The following is a 19860-nucleotide window of genomic DNA, read 5'->3' as shown; positions in this document are numbered from 1 at the left end:
GACTACCTGCCTGTCACAAAACTTAGCTTTCGAGCTTTGATTGATTGGGCGGCTATCGAGTATCTTGGGGAGGGGGGGACCCAGGCGGGGCCGGGGCTGGGGCAAGCAGGGTTGCCTTCCGTTGGCCAGGCTGCAAGCGGCACCAAAAGACTTAAAGTGGCAGCAAAAGGGGGCAAAAGCCTACAGCACCCGGTATTCCCAGGCGGTCTCCCATCCAAGTACTAACCAGGCCTGACCCTGCTTAGCTTCCGAGATCAGACGGGATCGGGCGCTTTCAGGGTAGTATGGCCGTAGACGGCACTCAAGCTGCTTGCCGCTGCCTTTAAGCAACCCGCAGCGCCCCCTGTTCAAGCCCTCGTAGGGAATCCGAGCCAGGGTCTCATCGCATTCCCACAGGCCCATCCCTCCTCCTTTGCCTGCTGCCCAGCCTGTCTCTACCGCACACACCGGCTCTGGGGATGTGCCTCTCGGGCTCTTCCCACCACTCCATCCTTCTCCCCTCAACCTAGCAAGCCTGGACGCCTCATGGTCGGCTCCCGAGCCGGGCCGCTGGTCGCTCCCGGGCTCCATTCCGATGGAACCTGCAGGCAAAATGCAGCTGCCACACACTCCGCCCTGCAGGGCAGGCCGTCCACACTCTGGCCAAACAGAGAGCAAAGGCCAGCTGCCAACCAGACCTTGGTCACTGGCGCAGGCTGGCAGAAGAAGGGTGGAATTAAAACCCCGACTTAAGCGGTTTCTCTCTTTTTAGAGGACGTCTCAGTTCTTCTTGTCGGCTATAGGTTTTAGTTTTCGAAAACGTTCTTTCGCTTTCCGGAATTCATACACATAGACACGGGTAGAGGCAGCTACAGGTGCACGCACATATATAAACAGATAGCCCTTGAGCTGAAACCGTTAACCTAGCGACCTTGGAAATGCCCATGGGCACTGTAAAAAGGGCCGCATGACCGTTGTTCGCACCTATGACCGTTGCAGCATCCCCACGGCCGGGCGATCCAAATTCGGGGGTGGGCGACTGGCACGTCTTGATGAAAATTACACCGTCCCAGGGTCGTGCGATGCTCCTTCGTAATCTTCCCAGCGGGCGTCCGACAGGCAAAGCCAATGCGGCCAGCAGGCTCGCTTAACGACAGATGATTCACTTGGCCACGGCAGGGATTCTGGTCACCACTGTGGCAAAGATGCAATTCACTTCACAACCGCCTTGCTTGGAAAAGGGAAACTTAGGGCTGAATTGCGGTGGTAAGCCAAGGACTACCTGCCTGTCACAAAACTTAGCTTTCGAGCTTTGATTGATTGGGCGGCTATCGAGTATCTTGGGGAGGGGGGGACCCAGGCGGGGCCGGGGCTGGGGCAAGCAGGGTTGCCTTCCGTTGGCCAGGCTGCAAGCGGCACCAAAAGACTTAAAGTGGCAGCAAAAGCCTACAGCACCCGGTATTCCCAGGCGGTCTCCCATCCAAGTACTAACCAGGCCTGACCCTGCTTAGCTTCCGAGATCAGACGGGATCGGGCGCTTTCAGGGTAGTATGGCCGTAGACGGCACTCAAGCTGCTTGCCGCTGCCTTTAAGCAACCCGCAGCGCCCCCTGTTCAAGCCCTCGTAGGGAATCCGAGCCAGGGTCTCATCGCATTCCCACAGGCCCATCCCTCCTCCTTTGCCTGCCGCCCAGCCTGTCTCTACCGCACACACCGGCTCTGGGGATGTGCCTCTCGGGCTCTTCCCACCACTCCATCCTTCTCCCCTCAACCTAGCAAGCCTGGACGCCTCATGGTCGGCTCCCGAGCCGGGCCGCTGGTCGCTCCCGGGCTCCATTCCGATGGAACCTGCAGGCAAAATGCAGCTGCCACACACTCCGCCCTGCAGGGCAGGCCGTCCACACTCTGGCCAAACAGAGAGCAAAGGCCAGCTGCCAACCAGACCTTGGTCACTGGCGCAGGCCGGCAGAAGAAGGGTGGAATTAAAACCCCGACTTAAGCGGTTTCTCTCTTTTTAGAGGACGTCTCAGTTCTTGTCGGCTATAGGTTTTAGTTTTCGAAAACGTTCTTTCGCTTTCCGGAATTCATACACATAGACACGGGTAGAGGCAGCTACAGGTGCACGCACATATATAAACAGATAGCCCTTGAGCTGAAACCGTTAACCTAGCGACCTTGGAAATGCCCATGGGCACTGTAAAAAGGGCCGCATGACCGTTGTTCGCACCTATGACCGTTGCAGCATCCCCACGGCCGGGCGATCCAAATTCGGGGGTGGGCGACTGGCACGTCTTGATGAAAATTACACCGTCCCAGGGTCGTGCGATGCTCCTTCGTAATCTTCCCAGCGGGCGTCCGACAGGCAAAGCCAATGCGGCCAGCAGGCTCGCTTAACGACAGATGATTCACTTGGCCACGGCAGGGATTCTGGTCACCACTGTGGCAAAGATGCAATTCACTTCACAACCGCCTTGCTTGGAAAAGGGAAACTTAGGGCTGAATTGCGGTGGTAAGCCAAGGACTACCTGCCTGTCACAAAACTTAGCTTTCGAGCTTTGATTGATTGGGCGGCTATCGAGTATCTTGGGGAGGGGGGGACCCAGGCGGGGCCGGGGCTGGGGCAAGCAGGGTTGCCTTCCGTTGGCCAGGCTGCAAGCGGCACCAAAAGACTTAAAGTGGCAGCAAAAGGGGGCAAAAGCCTACAGCACCCGGTATTCCCAGGCGGTCTCCCATCCAAGTACTAACCAGGCCTGACCCTGCTTAGCTTCCGAGATCAGACGGGATCGGGCGCTTTCAGGGTAGTATGGCCGTAGACGGCACTCAAGCTGCTTGCCGCTGCCTTTAAGCAACCCGCAGCGCCCCCTGTTCAAGCCCTCGTAGGGAATCCGAGCCAGGGTCTCATCGCATTCCCACAGGCCCATCCCTCCTCCTTTGCCTGCCGCCCAGCCTGTCTCTACCGCACACACCGGCTCTGGGGATGTGCCTCTCGGGCTCTTCCCACCACTCCATCCTTCTCCCCTCAACCTAGCAAGCCTGGACGCCTCATGGTCGGCTCCCGAGCCGGGCCGCTGGTCGCTCCCGGGCTCCATTCCGATGGAACCTGCAGGCAAAATGCAGCTGCCACACACTCCGCCCTGCAGGGCAGGCCGTCCACACTCTGGCCAAACAGAGAGCAAAGGCCAGCTGCCAACCAGACCTTGGTCACTGGCGCAGGCCGGCAGAAGAAGGGTGGAATTAAAACCCCGACTTAAGCGGTTTCTCTCTTTTTAGAGGACGTCTCAGTTCTTCTTGTCGGCTATAGGTTTTAGTTTTCGAAAACGTTCTTTCGCTTTCCGGAATTCATACACATAGACACGGGTAGAGGCAGCTACAGGTGCACGCACATATATAAACAGATAGCCCTTGAGCTGAAACCGTTAACCTAGCGACCTTGGAAATGCCCATGGGCACTGTAAAAAGGGCCGCATGACCGTTGTTCGCACCTATGACCGTTGCAGCATCCCCACGGCCAGGCGATCCAAATTCGGGGGTGGGCGACTGGCACGTCTTGATGAAAATTACACCGTCCCAGGGTCGTGCGATGCTCCTTCGTAATCTTCCCAGCGGGCGTCCGACAGGCAAAGCCAATGCGGCCAGCAGGCTCGCTTAACGACAGATGATTCACTTGGCCACGGCAGGGATTCTGGTCACCACTGTGGCAAAGATGCAATTCACTTCACAACCGCCTTGCTTGGAAAAGGGAAACTTAGGGCTGAATTGCGGTGGTAAGCCAAGGACTACCTGCCTGTCACAAAACTTAGCTTTCGAGCTTTGATTGATTGGGCGGCTATCGAGTATCTTGGGGAGGGGGGGACCCAGGCGGGGCCGGGGCTGGGGCAAGCAGGGTTGCCTTCCGTTGGCCAGGCTGCAAGCGGCACCAAAAGACTTAAAGTGGCAGCAAAAGGGGGCAAAAGCCTACAGCACCCGGTATTCCCAGGCGGTCTCCCATCCAAGTACTAACCAGGCCTGACCCTGCTTAGCTTCCGAGATCAGACGGGATCGGGCGCTTTCAGGGTAGTATGGCCGTAGACGGCACTCAAGCTGCTTGCCGCTGCCTTTAAGCAACCCGCAGCGCCCCCTGTTCAAGCCCTCGTAGGGAATCCGAGCCAGGGTCTCATCGCATTCCCACAGGCCCATCCCTCCTCCTTTGCCTGCCGCCCAGCCTGTCTCTACCGCACACACCGGCTCTGGGGATGTGCCTCTCGGGCTCTTCCCACCACTCCATCCTTCTCCCCTCAACCTAGCAAGCCTGGACGCCTCATGGTCGGCTCCCGAGCCGGGCCGCTGGTCGCTCCCGGGCTCCATTCCGATGGAACCTGCAGGCAAAATGCAGCTGCCACACACTCCGCCCTGCAGGGCAGGCCGTCCACACTCTGGCCAAACAGAGAGCAAAGGCCAGCTGCCAACCAGACCTTGGTCACTGGCGCAGGCCGGCAGAAGAAGGGTGGAATTAAAACCCCGACTTAAGCGGTTTCTCTCTTTTTAGAGGACGTCTCAGTTCTTCTTGTCGGCTATAGGTTTTAGTTTTCGAAAACGTTCTTTCGCTTTCCGGAATTCATACACATAGACACGGGTAGAGGCAGCTACAGGTGCACGCACATATATAAACAGATAGCCCTTGAGCTGAAACCGTTAACCTAGCGACCTTGGAAATGCCCATGGGCACTGTAAAAAGGGCCGCATGACCGTTGTTCGCACCTATGACCGTTGCAGCATCCCCACGGCCAGGCGATCCAAATTCGGGGGTGGGCGACTGGCACGTCTTGATGAAAATTACACCGTCCCAGGGTCGTGCGATGCTCCTTCGTAATCTTCCCAGCGGGCGTCCGACAGGCAAAGCCAATGCGGCCAGCAGGCTCGCTTAACGACAGATGATTCACTTGGCCACGGCAGGGATTCTGGTCACCACTGTGGCAAAGATGCAATTCACTTCACAACCGCCTTGCTTGGAAAAGGGAAACTTAGGGCTGAATTGCGGTGGTAAGCCAAGGACTACCTGCCTGTCACAAAACTTAGCTTTCGAGCTTTGATTGATTGGGCGGCTATCGAGTATCTTGGGGAGGGGGGGACCCAGGCGGGGCCGGGGCTGGGGCAAGCAGGGTTGCCTTCCGTTGGCCAGGCTGCAAGCGGCACCAAAAGACTTAAAGTGGCAGCAAAAGGGGGCAAAAGCCTACAGCACCCGGTATTCCCAGGCGGTCTCCCATCCAAGTACTAACCAGGCCTGACCCTGCTTAGCTTCCGAGATCAGACGGGATCGGGCGCTTTCAGGGTAGTATGGCCGTAGACGGCACTCAAGCTGCTTGCCGCTGCCTTTAAGCAACCCGCAGCGCCCCCTGTTCAAGCCCTCGTAGGGAATCCGAGCCAGGGTCTCATCGCATTCCCACAGGCCCATCCCTCCTCCTTTGCCTGCCGCCCAGCCTGTCTCTACCGCACACACCGGCTCTGGGGATGTGCCTCTCGGGCTCTTCCCACCACTCCATCCTTCTCCCCTCAACCTAGCAAGCCTGGACGCCTCATGGTCGGCTCCCGAGCCGGGCCGCTGGTCGCTCCCGGGCTCCATTCCGATGGAACCTGCAGGCAAAATGCAGCTGCCACACACTCCGCCCTGCAGGGCAGGCCGTCCACACTCTGGCCAAACAGAGAGCAAAGGCCAGCTGCCAACCAGACCTTGGTCACTGGCGCAGGCCGGCAGAAGAAGGGTGGAATTAAAACCCCGACTTAAGCGGTTTCTCTCTTTTTAGAGGACGTCTCAGTTCTTCTTGTCGGCTATAGGTTTTAGTTTTCGAAAACGTTCTTTCGCTTTCCGGAATTCATACACATAGACACGGGTAGAGGCAGCTACAGGTGCACGCACATATATAAACAGATAGCCCTTGAGCTGAAACCGTTAACCTAGCGACCTTGGAAATGCCCATGGGCACTGTAAAAAGGGCCGCATGACCGTTGTTCGCACCTATGACCGTTGCAGCATCCCCACGGCCAGGCGATCCAAATTCGGGGGTGGGCGACTGGCACGTCTTGATGAAAATTACACCGTCCCAGGGTCGTGCGATGCTCCTTCGTAATCTTCCCAGCGGGCGTCCGACAGGCAAAGCCAATGCGGCCAGCAGGCTCGCTTAACGACAGATGATTCACTTGGCCACGGCAGGGATTCTGGTCACCACTGTGGCAAAGATGCAATTCACTTCACAACCGCCTTGCTTGGAAAAGGGAAACTTAGGGCTGAATTGCGGTGGTAAGCCAAGGACTACCTGCCTGTCACAAAACTTAGCTTTCGAGCTTTGATTGATTGGGCGGCTATCGAGTATCTTGGGGAGGGGGGGACCCAGGCGGGGCCGGGGCTGGGGCAAGCAGGGTTGCCTTCCGTTGGCCAGGCTGCAAGCGGCACCAAAAGACTTAAAGTGGCAGCAAAAGGGGGCAAAAGCCTACAGCACCCGGTATTCCCAGGCGGTCTCCCATCCAAGTACTAACCAGGCCTGACCCTGCTTAGCTTCCGAGATCAGACGGGATCGGGCGCTTTCAGGGTAGTATGGCCGTAGACGGCACTCAAGCTGCTTGCCGCTGCCTTTAAGCAACCCGCAGCGCCCCCTGTTCAAGCCCTCGTAGGGAATCCGAGCCAGGGTCTCATCGCATTCCCACAGGCCCATCCCTCCTCCTTTGCCTGCCGCCCAGCCTGTCTCTACCGCACACACCGGCTCTGGGGATGTGCCTCTCGGGCTCTTCCCACCACTCCATCCTTCTCCCCTCAACCTAGCAAGCCTGGACGCCTCATGGTCGGCTCCCGAGCCGGGCCGCTGGTCGCTCCCGGGCTCCATTCCGATGGAACCTGCAGGCAAAATGCAGCTGCCACACACTCCGCCCTGCAGGGCAGGCCGTCCACACTCTGGCCAAACAGAGAGCAAAGGCCAGCTGCCAACCAGACCTTGGTCACTGGCGCAGGCTGGCAGAAGAAGGGTGGAATTAAAACCCCGACTTAAGCGGTTTCTCTCTTTTTAGAGGACGTCTCAGTTCTTCTTGTCGGCTATAGGTTTTAGTTTTCGAAAACGTTCTTTCGCTTTCCGGAATTCATACACATAGACACGGGTAGAGGCAGCTACAGGTGCACGCACATATATAAACAGATAGCCCTTGAGCTGAAACCGTTAACCTAGCGACCTTGGAAATGCCCATGGGCACTGTAAAAAGGGCCGCATGACCGTTGTTCGCACCTATGACCGTTGCAGCATCCCCACGGCCAGGCGATCCAAATTCGGGGGTGGGCGACTGGCACGTCTTGATGAAAATTACACCGTCCCAGGGTCGTGCGATGCTCCTTCGTAATCTTCCCAGCGGGCGTCCGACAGGCAAAGCCAATGCGGCCAGCAGGCTCGCTTAACGACAGATGATTCACTTGGCCACGGCAGGGATTCTGGTCACCACTGTGGCAAAGATGCAATTCACTTCACAACCGCCTTGCTTGGAAAAGGGAAACTTAGGGCTGAATTGCGGTGGTAAGCCAAGGACTACCTGCCTGTCACAAAACTTAGCTTTCGAGCTTTGATTGATTGGGCGGCTATCGAGTATCTTGGGGAGGGGGGGACCCAGGCGGGGCCGGGGCTGGGGCAAGCAGGGTTGCCTTCCATTGGCCAGGCTGCAAGCGGCACCAAAAGACTTAAAGTGGCAGCAAAAGGGGGCAAAAGCCTACAGCACCCGGTATTCCCAGGCGGTCTCCCATCCAAGTACTAACCAGGCCTGACCCTGCTTAGCTTCCGAGATCAGACGGGATCGGGCGCTTTCAGGGTAGTATGGCCGTAGACGGCACTCAAGCTGCTTGCCGCTGCCTTTAAGCAACCCGCAGCGCCCCCTGTTCAAGCCCTCGTAGGGAATCCGAGCCAGGGTCTCATCGCATTCCCACAGGCCCATCCCTCCTCCTTTGCCTGCCGCCCAGCCTGTATCTACCGCACACACCGGCTCTGGGGATGTGCCTCTCGGGCTCTTCCCACCACTCCATCCTTCTCCCCTCAACCTAGCAAGCCTGGACGCCTCATGGTCGGCTCCCGAGCCGGGCCGCTGGTCGCTCCCGGGCTCCATTCCGATGGAACCTGCAGGCAAAATGCAGCTGCCACACACTCCGCCCTGCAGGGCAGGCCGTCCACACTCTGGCCAAACAGAGAGCAAAGGCCAGCTGCCAACCAGACCTTGGTCACTGGCGCAGGCCGGCAGAAGAAGGGTGGAATTAAAACCCCGACTTAAGCGGTTTCTCTCTTTTTAGAGGACGTCTCAGTTCTTCTTGTCGGCTATAGGTTTTAGTTTTCGAAAACGTTCTTTCGCTTTCCGGAATTCATACACATAGACACGGGTAGAGGCAGCTACAGGTGCACGCACATATATAAACAGATAGCCCTTGAGCTGAAACCGTTAACCTAGCGACCTTGGAAATGCCCATGGGCACTGTAAAAAGGACCGCATGACCGTTGTTCGCACCTATGACCGTTGCAGCATCCCCACGGCCAGGCGATCCAAATTCGGGGGTGGGCGACTGGCACGTCTTGATGAAAATTACACCGTCCCAGGGTCGTGCGATGCTCCTTCGTAATCTTCCCAGCGGGCGTCCGACAGGCAAAGCCAATGCGGCCAGCAGGCTCGCTTAACGACAGATGATTCACTTGGCCACGGCAGGGATTCTGGTCACCACTGTGGCAAAGATGCAATTCACTTCACAACCGCCTTGCTTGGAAAAGGGAAACTTAGGGCTGAATTGCGGTGGTAAGCCAAGGACTACCTGCCTGTCACAAAACTTAGCTTTCGAGCTTTGATTGATTGGGCGGATATCGAGTATCTTGGGGAAGGGGGGACCCAGGCGGGGCCGGGGCTGGGGCAAGCAGGGTTGCCTTCCGTTGGCCAGGCTGCAAGCGGCACCAAAAGACTTAAAGTGGCAGCAAAAGGGGGCAAAAGCCTACAGCACCCGGTATTCCCAGGCGGTCTCCCATCCAAGTACTAACCAGGCCTGACCCTGCTTAGCTTCCGAGATCAGACGGGATCGGGCGCTTTCAGGGTAGTATGGCCGTAGACGGCACTCAAGCTGCTTGCCGCTGCCTTTAAGCAACCCGCAGCGCCCCCTGTTCAAGCCCTCGTAGGGAATCCGAGCCAGGGTCTCATCGCATTCCCACAGGCCCATCCCTCCTCCTTTGCCTGCCGCCCAGCCTGTCTCTACCGCACACACCGGCTCTGGGGATGTGCCTCTCGGGCTCTTCCCACCACTCCATCCTTCTCCCCTCAACCTAGCAAGCCTGGACGCCTCATGGTCGGCTCCCGAGCCGGGCCGCTGGTCGCTCCCGGGCTCCATTCCGATGGAACCTGCAGGCAAAATGCAGCTGCCACACACTCCGCCCTGCAGGGCAGGCCGTCCACACTCTGGCCAAACAGAGAGCAAAGGCCAGCTGCCAACCAGACCTTGGTCACTGGCGCAGGCCGGCAGAAGAAGGGTGGAATTAAAACCCCGACTTAAGCGGTTTCTCTCTTTTTAGAGGACGTCTCAGTTCTTCTTGTCGGCTATAGGTTTTAGCTTTCGAAAACGTTCTTTCGCTTTCCGGAATTCATACACATAGACACGGGTAGAGGCAGCTACAGGTGCACGCACATATATAAACAGATAGCCCTTGAGCTGAAACCGTTAACCTAGCGACCTTGGAAATGCCCATGGGCACTGTAAAAAGGGCCGCATGACCGTTGTTCGCACCTATGACCGTTGCAGCATCCCCACGGCCAGGCGATCCAAATTCGGGGGTGGGCGACTGGCACGTCTTGATGAAAATTACACCGTCCCAGGGTCGTGCGATGCTCCTTCGTAATCTTCCCAGCGGGCGTCCGACAGGCAAAGCCAATGCGGCCAGCAGGCTCGCTTAACGACAGATGATTCACTTGGCCACGGCAGGGATTCTGGTCACCACTGTGGCAAAGATGCAATTCACTTCACAACCGCCTTGCTTGGAAAAGGGAAACTTAGGGCTGAATTGCGGTGGTAAGCCAAGGACTACCTGCCTGTCACAAAACTTAGCTTTCGAGCTTTGATTGATTGGGCGGCTATCGAGTATCTTGGGGAGGGGGGGACCCAGGCGGGGCCGGGGCTGGGGCAAGCAGGGTTGCCTTCCGTTGGCCAGGCTGCAAGCGGCACCAAAAGACTTAAAGTGGCAGCAAAAGGGGGCAAAAGCCTACAGCACCCGGTATTCCCAGGCGGTCTCCCATCCAAGTACTAACCAGGCCTGACCCTGCTTAGCTTCCGAGATCAGACGGGATCGGGCGCTTTCAGGGTAGTATGGCCGTAGACGGCACTCAAGCTGCTTGCCGCTGCCTTTAAGCAACCCGCAGCGCCCCCTGTTCAAGCCCTCGTAGGGAATCCGAGCCAGGGTCTCATCGCATTCCCACAGGCCCATCCCTCCTCCTTTGCCTGCCGCCCAGCCTGTCTCTACCGCACACACCGGCTCTGGGGATGTGCCTCTCGGGCTCTTCCCACCACTCCATCCTTCTCCCCTCAACCTAGCAAGCCTGGACGCCTCATGGTCGGCTCCCGAGCCGGGCCGCTGGTCGCTCCCGGGCTCCATTCCGATGGAACCTGCAGGCAAAATGCAGCTGCCACACACTCCGCCCTGCAGGGCAGGCCGTCCACACTCTGGCCAAACAGAGAGCAAAGGCCAGCTGCCAACCAGACCTTGGTCACTGGCGCAGGCCGGCAGAAGAAGGGTGGAATTAAAACCCCGACTTAAGCGGTTTCTCTCTTTTTAGAGGACGTCTCAGTTCTTCTTGTCGGCTATAGGTTTTAGTTTTCGAAAACGTTCTTTCGCTTTCCGGAATTCATACACATAGACACGGGTAGAGGCAGCTACAGGTGCACGCACATATATAAACAGATAGCCCTTGAGCTGAAACCGTTAACCTAGCGACCTTGGAAATGCCCATGGGCACTGTAAAAAGGGCCGCATGACCGTTGTTCGCACCTATGACCGTTGCAGCATCCCCACGGCCAGGCGATCCAAATTCGGGGGTGGGCGACTGGCACGTCTTGATGAAAATTACACCGTCCCAGGGTCGTGCGATGCTCCTTCGTAATCTTCCCAGTGGGCGTCCGACAGGCAAAGCCAATGCGGCCAGCAGGCTCGCTTAACGACAGATGATTCACTTGGCCACGGCAGGGATTCTGGTCACCACTGTGGCAAAGATGCAATTCACTTCACAACCGCCTTGCTTGGAAAAGGGAAACTTAGGGCTGAATTGCGGTGGTAAGCCAAGGACTACCTGCCTGTCACAAAACTTAGCTTTCGAGCTTTGATTGATTGGGCGGCTATCGAGTATCTTGGGGAGGGGGGGACCCAGGCGGGGCCGGGGCTGGGGCAAGCAGGGTTGCCTTCCGTTGGCCAGGCTGCAAGCGGCACCAAAAGACTTAAAGTGGCAGCAAAAGGGGGCAAAAGCCTACAGCACCCGGTATTCCCAGGCGGTCTCCCATCCAAGTACTAACCAGGCCTGACCCTGCTTAGCTTCCGAGATCAGACGGGATCGGGCGCTTTCAGGGTAGTATGGCCGTAGACGGCACTCAAGCTGCTTGCCGCTGCCTTTAAGCAACCCGCAGCGCCCCCTGTTCAAGCCCTCGTAGGGAATCCGAGCCAGGGTCTCATCGCATTCCCACAGGCCCATCCCTCCTCCTTTGCCTGCCGCCCAGCCTGTCTCTACCGCACACACCGGCTCTGGGGATGTGCCTCTCGGGCTCTTCCCACCACTCCATCCTTCTCCCCTCAACCTAGCAAGCCTGGACGCCTCATGGTCGGCTCCCGAGCCGGGCCGCTGGTCGCTCCCGGGCTCCATTCCGATGGAACCTGCAGGCAAAATGCAGCTGCCACACACTCCGCCCTGCAGGGCAGGCCGTCCACACTCTGGCCAAACAGAGAGCAAAGGCCAGCTGCCAACCAGACCTTGGTCACTGGCGCAGGCCGGCAGAAGAAGGGTGGAATTAAAACCCCGACTTAAGCGGTTTCTCTCTTTTTAGAGGACGTCTCAGTTCTTCTTGTCGGCTATAGGTTTTAGTTTTCGAAAACGTTCTTTCGCTTTCCGGAATTCATACACATAGACACGGGTAGAGGCAGCTACAGGTGCACGCACATATATAAACAGATAGCCCTTGAGCTGAAACCGTTAACCTAGCGACCTTGGAAATGCCCATGGGCACTGTAAAAAGGGCCGCATGACCGTTGTTCGCACCTATGACCGTTGCAGCATCCCCACGGCCGGGCGATCCAAATTCGGGGGTGGGCGACTGGCACGTCTTGATGAAAATTACACCGTCCCAGGGTCGTGCGATGCTCCTTCGTAATCTTCCCAGCGGGCGTCCGACAGGCAAAGCCAATGCGGCCAGCAGGCTCGCTTAACGACAGATGATTCACTTGGCCACGGCAGGGATTCTGGTCACCACTGTGGCAAAGATGCAATTCACTTCACAACCGCCTTGCTTGGAAAAGGGAAACTTAGGGCTGAATTGCGGTGGTAAGCCAAGGACTACCTGCCTGTCACAAAACTTAGCTTTCGAGCTTTGATTGATTGGGCGGCTATCGAGTATCTTGGGGAGGGGGGGACCCAGGCGGGGCCGGGGCTGGGGCAAGCAGGGTTGCCTTCCGTTGGCCAGGCTGCAAGCGGCACCAAAAGACTTAAAGTGGCAGCAAAAGGGGGCAAAAGCCTACAGCACCCGGTATTCCCAGGCGGTCTCCCATCCAAGTACTAACCAGGCCTGACCCTGCTTAGCTTCCGAGATCAGACGGGATCGGGCGCTTTCAGGGTAGTATGGCCGTAGACGGCACTCAAGCTGCTTGCCGCTGCCTTTAAGCAACCCGCAGCGCCCCCTTTTCAAGCCCTCCTTTGCCTGCCACCCAGCCTGTCTCTACCGCACACACCGGCTCTGGGGATGTGCCTCTCGGGCTCTTCCCACCACTCCATCCTTCTCCCCTCAACCTAGCAAGCCTGGACGCCTCATGGTTGGCTCCCGAGTCGGTCCGCTGGTCGCTCCTGGGCTCCATTCTGATGGAACCTGCAGGCAAAATGCACTGCCACACACTCTGCCCTGCAGGGCAGGCCGTCCACACTCTGGCCAGAGACAAAAGGCCAATTCTGTCCCACTCATGCATACACACACACATGCCATGGATGTAAGGAGTTTTTATTAAGGCTTTGAAGGGTCTATTGGTATTCCATAGCAATTTGCTCTGTTAGCACTAGCTGAATCCAAAAGAGTTCCACAGGCAATTCAAATGTAGCTAGCAAGTGCAGTCCACTAGGAAAAGCAAGTTCCCAAAGCAATGGTTAGTTCCAAGGAAATGCAGTCCACAGGAAATGCAAGTTAAGTCAAAGTAAGTCATGTGATAGACAGCAGCTGAATAATCAATTGTTTAAGACAAGAACACGCAGGAATGAAATGAACAGGTTGTTTCTGTAGGAAGTTAGCACCCACCCCTTTCCTGGAAGAGTGAAATATTTTAGGAAATATGAAAAAGGCAGAATATTATATTTCCTGGGATAAGCATTGAAGCAGCTCCCATCTTCCTGCCCCCACCCTTTGTCAATGGGCCATTAAGGCTTGGGCCAGTCTATTCTACATAACAAAGATCTGCCTCCTTCAGGCAGAGCCATAGTAGGAATTGCCAAAGATCCAACAAAGACAGGATTAGCCCTCTACACAATAGCAGCAGAAACTCACCACATGTGACCTGGGAAGCATGTGACCTGGGAAGGATATGTGACCATCAGCCAGCAAGGCTAGCTAAGACCCCCACCCATTGGGAATCTGACAACCAATCAGGATACTCTTTCTGGGCCCCAGGAAGTTCAGAGCCAGGGAGAGCATAAAAACCCAGGGACTCACTGTATCTGCCCCTTTATTGTTCAGGAACTCAAGCCATGTGATCCTGTCCACCATTAAACCATCTTTCCAAGCAGTCTCCATGCCTCCAGTGTCTTTTTCCCCACTTGGAGCAGAACCTAGAAGGAGATTTCTTCCAACATTTCCATCATCATCTCTATCTGTGTGCTTTGCTAAATAGCCAGCATCTGATGCAGCCCGTCAAAAACGGAGAGACTGCTTCCTCGCAAATAATCTGGGTGACCTTCACTGCTCCTGCCTTTTTTCTGCCCTATGTGTTCTTGGATCAGGTGCAATAGGTAGTTCCTCTTTCTCATCGCTGACTGACTGCAGCTGCATTTTTTCCCCACCTTAAGTCTCAGGGCTGTCCTGCTGCAGGGGGCCTTCAGCCAAATCAGCCTATTGCTTGGAGACATTGACCAATTCCCCTCCTAATGTTTCTGTAAGTGGTTTATCCTCCTCCGAGTTGACATTTGGAGTGGTGTCTGGGGGAGTCATCACATATGGCTGTAGACCAGGAGTGTCAAACTGATGGCCCGTGGGCCGGATGCGTCATTCACAGGCCACACCCACCACAGCACCACGAATGGGAAAAATGTCATAAATTGTCATGTGACAGCAATGTGATGTTGGAAGTTTGACACCTGTGCTTAAGATGTGCTCAGGCTGCTTGCTGCTGCCTTTAAGCAACCTATAGCACCACTCATTTTCCTTGCATTCTCTCAGGCTCATCCTTCCTCCTTTGTCTACTGCTACTGCAGCCATTCAGCCTGTCTCAACTGCACTCACCGCAATTCTGGGGCTGTGCCTCTCACTCTCTGCCAAAAACTCCATCCTTTTTTCTTTTGGGATCTTTAACATTTTTTTAAAAAAGTCTTTTATCTGTTTCTGTATTTCACATATATAGTACGTATCTATTCTGATATCCCCTGAATTACAACCATTCATTTAGGAGACCATTGTAATTTACAGAGGTAATGAAAAAATTGACTTATTGTTTACGAGTATTGATTATCATCCCCATGGATGCCCTGCAACTGACTCACATTTATGATAGTTGCAGTGTCCTGGGTTCACATGATCACCTTTTGTGGTCTTCTTACAAGCAAAGCAAGCCAGATTCATTTAACAACCATGTTAGTATCTTAAGAACTGTAGTGGCTCACTTATGAAATGTGGGAAAAAATGTCATAAAATGAGGAAAAACCCACTTAGGAACTGTCTTGTTTAGCAAGATAAATTTTGGGCTCCACTGTAGTCATAATTTAAGACTACAGAGCTTAAATGGACTCTAGAGGACAGGAAAACCTGGAGGAACGTTGTCCATGGGGTCGCGATGGGTCGGACACGACTTCGCAACTAACAACAATAATGATTTTATGTGTTCGTTTGTTTTATTGCACATTCTTGAGAGTCACTTCCTCCTGTGATAGGCTACTGTATCAATTAGATGAATAAGAAAAAAAAAACACTATTGGTTAGAGTTCCCTTTTGCATTTGAGTTGTACCTGTGGTCTTATGCAATGATCCAGGCATAAAGGACAGGACCTTCTTTCACCATCAAGCGGCAGCATACTGGATAACATGGGTCCTTCATGTCCAAAAGTTGCCATGCCATTCATTTCTGGTTGCTTTATTCTGCTTGTCCCAGGATCCCACCCTGTGAAAAAATTGCATTAAATTTTGCATTTAAGAGGAAATAAAACCTTTTGGTGTGTTAGATACTCAGTAAACACTGAGTGAAGCTGAAAAGGCTTCACTCAGGTCCACCGCCAGGCAGGAAGAATAATTTAAATTGATTGGTCGAGCTGCCTGGCAGCTCCTATAAAAGGGCAGGCTACCAGGCGGGGATTGCTTGAAGTTACATTGTTATAATAAAGAGCTGAAGTCACATTTGCTGCTCTCTGTCTCTTCAATCAACTCACAACATAACATGATGAGATTCTTATCTTAGGTGAATGTTCTCCAAAGGTGAGCTGAGGAACATCAAAATTGTAGGTTATATAGTTAGCTCTGTGAGGTGGTACAAAGAACAAGCAAACCTAGAAATGCTACCTCTAACATTATTGTAAAATTATATTAACAAGTTTGAAAGATTGATAGAGCATCTCTGCCCTTTCACCTTTACAACTCCACTTCCCTGAGAAGGTCCCTTCTGAAATGTTTTCCATACTTATCAGCCATTCCTTCTGCATCCTTCACTGCCTTTTGTCTGAGTTGTCTGTCTAATCCGGGGGTCTTCCTCCTATCTCCCAAAATCATTCCAACATACCACAGAAACCTGTTTTCTATGAGTCTATGTCTTTCTTGAATATATTGCCAACTGTGAAAAACTAGATTTGGATAGATGTACACTCAAACAGTGAATTACAACCCTTATTGGGATTTGTATCAGGGCTACTGCAAGCAAATGTGCACATTGTACACACACAAAAAAAGGTGCCTTCACCAGGGGTTGGGCAAATAACATTTTAAAAATCAGTTATCCATTCCAAACACACTTGTTCCAAAACAAGCGCTATTTATCAATTCAGAGAAATCGTACATATTGCTCCATCTGAAATTTCCTAGTCAACCATGGTCCTGTTTTTTTAATGAAAAATATAGCATATGGAATTATTAAGAGGGCCTACAAAAAGCTTTTTGCACAACTGCCAAACATGTCAGCAGCAGTTCAGGATCCCACAAGGGAAATGTCTGTGGAGAGTCTCAGTCATCCAATTCATAGTTGTCTTGAAAGTGCTGTTTCAAAAATAGAATAGAATAGAATTTTTTATTGGCCAAGTGTGATTGGACACACAAGGAATTTGTCTTGGTGCATATGCTCTCAAGTGTACATAAAAGAAAAGCAAACTGGACTGGGTTTTGAGGAGGAAAAAAAGTTTCTCATCCAAGAAGTTTCATCAGTTGTAATGGTGGCAGTGGGGTGGAGGGATGGAAAGCTAGGTAGTGACAGTTGAGACTGGATGGTGGGGGGACAAGAAGGATAGGGTTCTGACTGGATGGTGGGGGTGTGGGTAGGATGAAAGGATTGTATTTTTCTTGCAGTGATCTGGTTCATTAGCACGTTTCCTGAGAGCCTTTGAGGCCACTTGTGGTTTTATGAGCTGTGGTGACACAGTGGTTAGAATGAAGTACTGCAGGCTAATTCTGACTGCCAGCTGCCAGCAGTTCAATTCTCATCGGTCAAGGTTTGACTCAGACTTCCATCCTTCCAAGGTCGGTAAAATGAGGACCCAAATTGTTGGGGGCAATATGCTGACTCTATAAACTGCATAGAGAGGGCTGTAAAGCACTGTGAAGCAGTATACAAGTCTAAGTGCTATTGCTAGTGCTAAGTGCTTTATCTTTGCCTTCAGACTCATCTGAATTAGAGTGCAATTGGTTGTGGAATTTTCTTGGAACTTCTGCATGATTTGTAGACTGGAGATAGGTGGTATCTTATCCCTCCCCCTCTGTTGGGTGAGAGAGGGCTGCTCAATGTTAACATAAATGGTCACAAAATGTAGGTGAACCAATAATGATGGAAACATGGGAAAAGATATGGGTTAGAAATGTAAGATTTACACAAGCACAAAATTTAAGGGAGAATTTTTACAAAATGTTTTATAGATGGCATTTAGACCCAAAAAAACTGGCTTGTATGTATCCGAATTTACAACCCAAGTATTGGCGATGTGAGTGTGAAGATGCTACATATTTCCATATATGGTGGACATGCAAAAAGATTAAGGCTTTTTGGATAAAAATATGGTGGATTATTCAAAATATTTTGAAGAAAAAAATTAAATTTACACCACAGTTTTTTCTGTTGGGAATAGTTACGGATTGTACTGTAATAGAGACTAAGCTGGTTTTGAACTTAATAACGGCTGTCAGGTTACTGGTGGCACAGTACTGGAAGAAGGAAGATCCACCTACTATTGAGGAATGGACATTAAAAGTTGTGCATTTGGCAGAAATGGCAAAAATTTCATACCTTAAAGACCATTCAAATGAGAGATATATATTGGAATGGACAAAATGGATTGATTACATACAGAAGAAGTATCCGAATAAGAAGATTCATATAGCTTATGAATGAAATAATATTAAGTAGTTTATGTTTGTTTTTTCTGAGTTATAAGGAGTTAAGGACCTAGGGAGAACATGAAATGTAATAATTTGTTAGCACATTTTAGTTCTTGGTTTGTGAATGCTATACCCTGTGCTCGTTCTGGGAAGTCTAGGGAGGGGGGTGGGGGGAGGGAGGGTGGGAAGGGGAGGGGGGGTTGAGGGGGGAAAGGGGGGTGAAAATGTTTGTACTTTTCATAAAACTTTTCAATAAAATAAATAAATAAATAAATGGTCTCTTTTGCTCCTCTTTCAAACAAGTGATCCTCTCTATCCAAAATGTGGACTTTGCTGTCTTCAAAAGAACGACCTTTGTCTTTCAAATGCAGATAGACTGCTGAATCTTGTCCTGATAGGTCTGATCCAGTGGTGGGCGAACCGATAGTGGTGGCAGCGGGAGGCTTCACCCACTCACCCAGATGTCATCACAGACGGTCTGCGCATGTGAAGGTTTTGCACATGTGCAGAAGTGGCACGTGTGAGCGAAGCTACTGTGCACAAGCGCTCAGTTCCGAACCGGTAGCAAAGGTAAGTGGAAACCACCACTGGTCTGATCTCCTATGTTGTGCCACGTGCTTGTGAAGTGGTTGTTTTGGTTCACCAATATCCTTCTAGGAAAAAAACACACAGTCCATTTGCCTTTTGAAAAAAGCACTTTTGAGATTCCTGAAGGGAAGAAACCGTTGGGCCCCCATTGAAAGCCTATTTTCCTTATCTTGAACCCAGCCAGTCAGTCAGTCAGTGGTCACTCAGTCATACCTGACAAAAAGCTACAATAACAACGACGTCCTAAGACCACGTGGCCAATAATACAGCCACCCTCCACTGGCGCTCTCTGGCTGGGAACCATAGGCTGTGTAGTTGCTAACCATTCTGGAAGGTCCCATTTCACTCACTTGGGTGGGTGGGGGGACTTTCTACTTGCGGGCTCCCTTTCCTCAATACCGCTTTTATCAGTCGAATCATTATTATTTTCATTTGTGTGTTGTTTTTTTTAAAAAAGAAAAAAAATTCTCCTCAGCCGGCCTCTTTTTCTTCCCGCTCTGGGGGGGTAAAAAAAAAACGGTCACCACCCTGCCTTCGGAGGCGGGGCCGAGGCACTTTCCCCCCACCCCGCTCCGAACAGCGCAGGCGCAGCTCTGCTCGGCGTTGTGGGCGAGGCCCGCGGGGATTCCCTTTTTTTTCCCCTCCCCCAGGGCGCGTTTTGCGCGTGCGCGTGCGCGAGCTCCGCATTTCTTCCCTTCCCCCCTGGTTCTGAGCGGGCTGGTAAGTTTGTCGTGGAGCGAATTTCACTTATTTTATTTTATTTTTTTTGGCGCGTCTTTGCAGCTTTGAGAATTTGCATTGAGAATCTGCACCCGAGGCTTAAGAAGCCAATAAAATGAAACTTCTATAACGTTATTTCTGTATTTTTTTTTAAATTTCACCCCCCCACCCCCCCACCCCTTTGCCTTTTGGGATGGATTAGGGATAATTCGGAGCAAATGCTCCGTAGGAAAAATTGCGGGTTCTCTCTTTATTTATTTATTATAGTTTCCTTTTGATGATAAAAGGGCGTGAGAAAATGCTAGCGGATATAATTGAGGTGGTGGTGGTGGTGGGGGGTTGCTCAGGAAAAAAAAAAGAGAAGAAAGCCTGGAATGGCTTATAAAAGAGCCTTGGTAGTACAGTGGTCTAAAGCACCCTGTTATTAAGAACAGCTGCCTGCAATTACTGCAGGTTCGAATCTCGCCAAGGCTCAAGGTTGACTCAGCCTTCCATCCTTTCTAAGGTAGGTGAAATGAGGACCCAGTTTATGGGGGCAATAAGCTGACTGTGTGTGTGTGTATGTATGTATGTATGTATGTATATGTA

The 19860-nt window shown here is 52.7% G+C and overlaps 2 protein-coding genes and 11 non-coding genes across 15 annotated transcripts in view; 1 reads left to right on the top strand and 12 right to left on the bottom strand.

Annotated features, from left to right (window-relative positions):
* The window catches only part of VWA5B2 (von Willebrand factor A domain containing 5B2), a 115581-nt gene extending 96474 nt beyond the window's left edge, over positions 1–19107 (bottom strand). Inside the window, exons 1-2 of one of the 2 annotated variants that reach the window (XM_087872432.1) lie at positions 18766–19107; positions 15402–15553 (exon numbers count right to left, since the gene is read on the bottom strand). The gene's annotated coding sequence lies outside the window, so the exon portion shown is untranslated. The remainder of the gene's footprint in view (positions 1–15401; positions 15554–18765) is intronic. The other variant, XM_060682877.2, reaches the window with a different exon arrangement.
* Positions 178–296, bottom strand: LOC148113006 (5S ribosomal RNA). Its single transcript, XR_015728682.1, has one exon. It is a non-coding gene; the product is annotated as a 5S ribosomal RNA (ribosomal RNA).
* Positions 1423–1541, bottom strand: LOC148113005 (5S ribosomal RNA). The gene has a single exon (XR_015728681.1). It is a non-coding gene; the product is annotated as a 5S ribosomal RNA (ribosomal RNA).
* Positions 2675–2793, bottom strand: LOC132709464 (5S ribosomal RNA). Its single transcript, XR_009620505.1, has one exon. It is a non-coding gene; the product is annotated as a 5S ribosomal RNA (ribosomal RNA).
* Positions 3930–4048, bottom strand: LOC148113004 (5S ribosomal RNA). Its single transcript, XR_015728680.1, has one exon. It is a non-coding gene; the product is annotated as a 5S ribosomal RNA (ribosomal RNA).
* Positions 5185–5303, bottom strand: LOC148113003 (5S ribosomal RNA). Its single transcript, XR_015728679.1, has one exon. It is a non-coding gene; the product is annotated as a 5S ribosomal RNA (ribosomal RNA).
* On the bottom strand, positions 6440–6558 carry LOC148113002 (5S ribosomal RNA). Its single transcript, XR_015728678.1, has one exon. It is a non-coding gene; the product is annotated as a 5S ribosomal RNA (ribosomal RNA).
* Positions 7695–7813, bottom strand: LOC148113001 (5S ribosomal RNA). The gene has a single exon (XR_015728677.1). It is a non-coding gene; the product is annotated as a 5S ribosomal RNA (ribosomal RNA).
* LOC117659174 (5S ribosomal RNA) lies at positions 8950–9068 on the bottom strand. The gene has a single exon (XR_004589394.1). It is a non-coding gene; the product is annotated as a 5S ribosomal RNA (ribosomal RNA).
* On the bottom strand, positions 10205–10323 carry LOC132709469 (5S ribosomal RNA). The gene has a single exon (XR_009620510.2). It is a non-coding gene; the product is annotated as a 5S ribosomal RNA (ribosomal RNA).
* Positions 11460–11578, bottom strand: LOC132709465 (5S ribosomal RNA). The gene has a single exon (XR_009620506.2). It is a non-coding gene; the product is annotated as a 5S ribosomal RNA (ribosomal RNA).
* LOC117679787 (5S ribosomal RNA) lies at positions 12715–12833 on the bottom strand. Its single transcript, XR_004595443.1, has one exon. It is a non-coding gene; the product is annotated as a 5S ribosomal RNA (ribosomal RNA).
* The window catches only part of LOC117679770 (uncharacterized), a 20882-nt gene continuing 19458 nt past the window's right edge, over positions 18437–19860 (top strand). Inside the window, exon 1 of one of the 2 annotated variants that reach the window (XM_087872436.1) lies at positions 18437–18534. The gene's annotated coding sequence lies outside the window, so the exon portion shown is untranslated. Of the gene's footprint in view, positions 18535–19135; positions 19273–19860 lie in introns of those variants that run through there. The other variant, XM_060682881.2, reaches the window with a different exon arrangement.

Source organism: Pantherophis guttatus, chromosome 6 (assembly GCF_059756535.1).
Source record: "Pantherophis guttatus breed Tessera chromosome 6, ASM5975653v1, whole genome shotgun sequence".
Lineage (NCBI taxonomy): Eukaryota > Metazoa > Chordata > Lepidosauria > Squamata > Colubridae > Pantherophis > Pantherophis guttatus.
The sequence above is the reverse complement of the archived record's forward strand: the minus strand, read 5'-3'. Positions and strand labels throughout refer to the sequence as shown.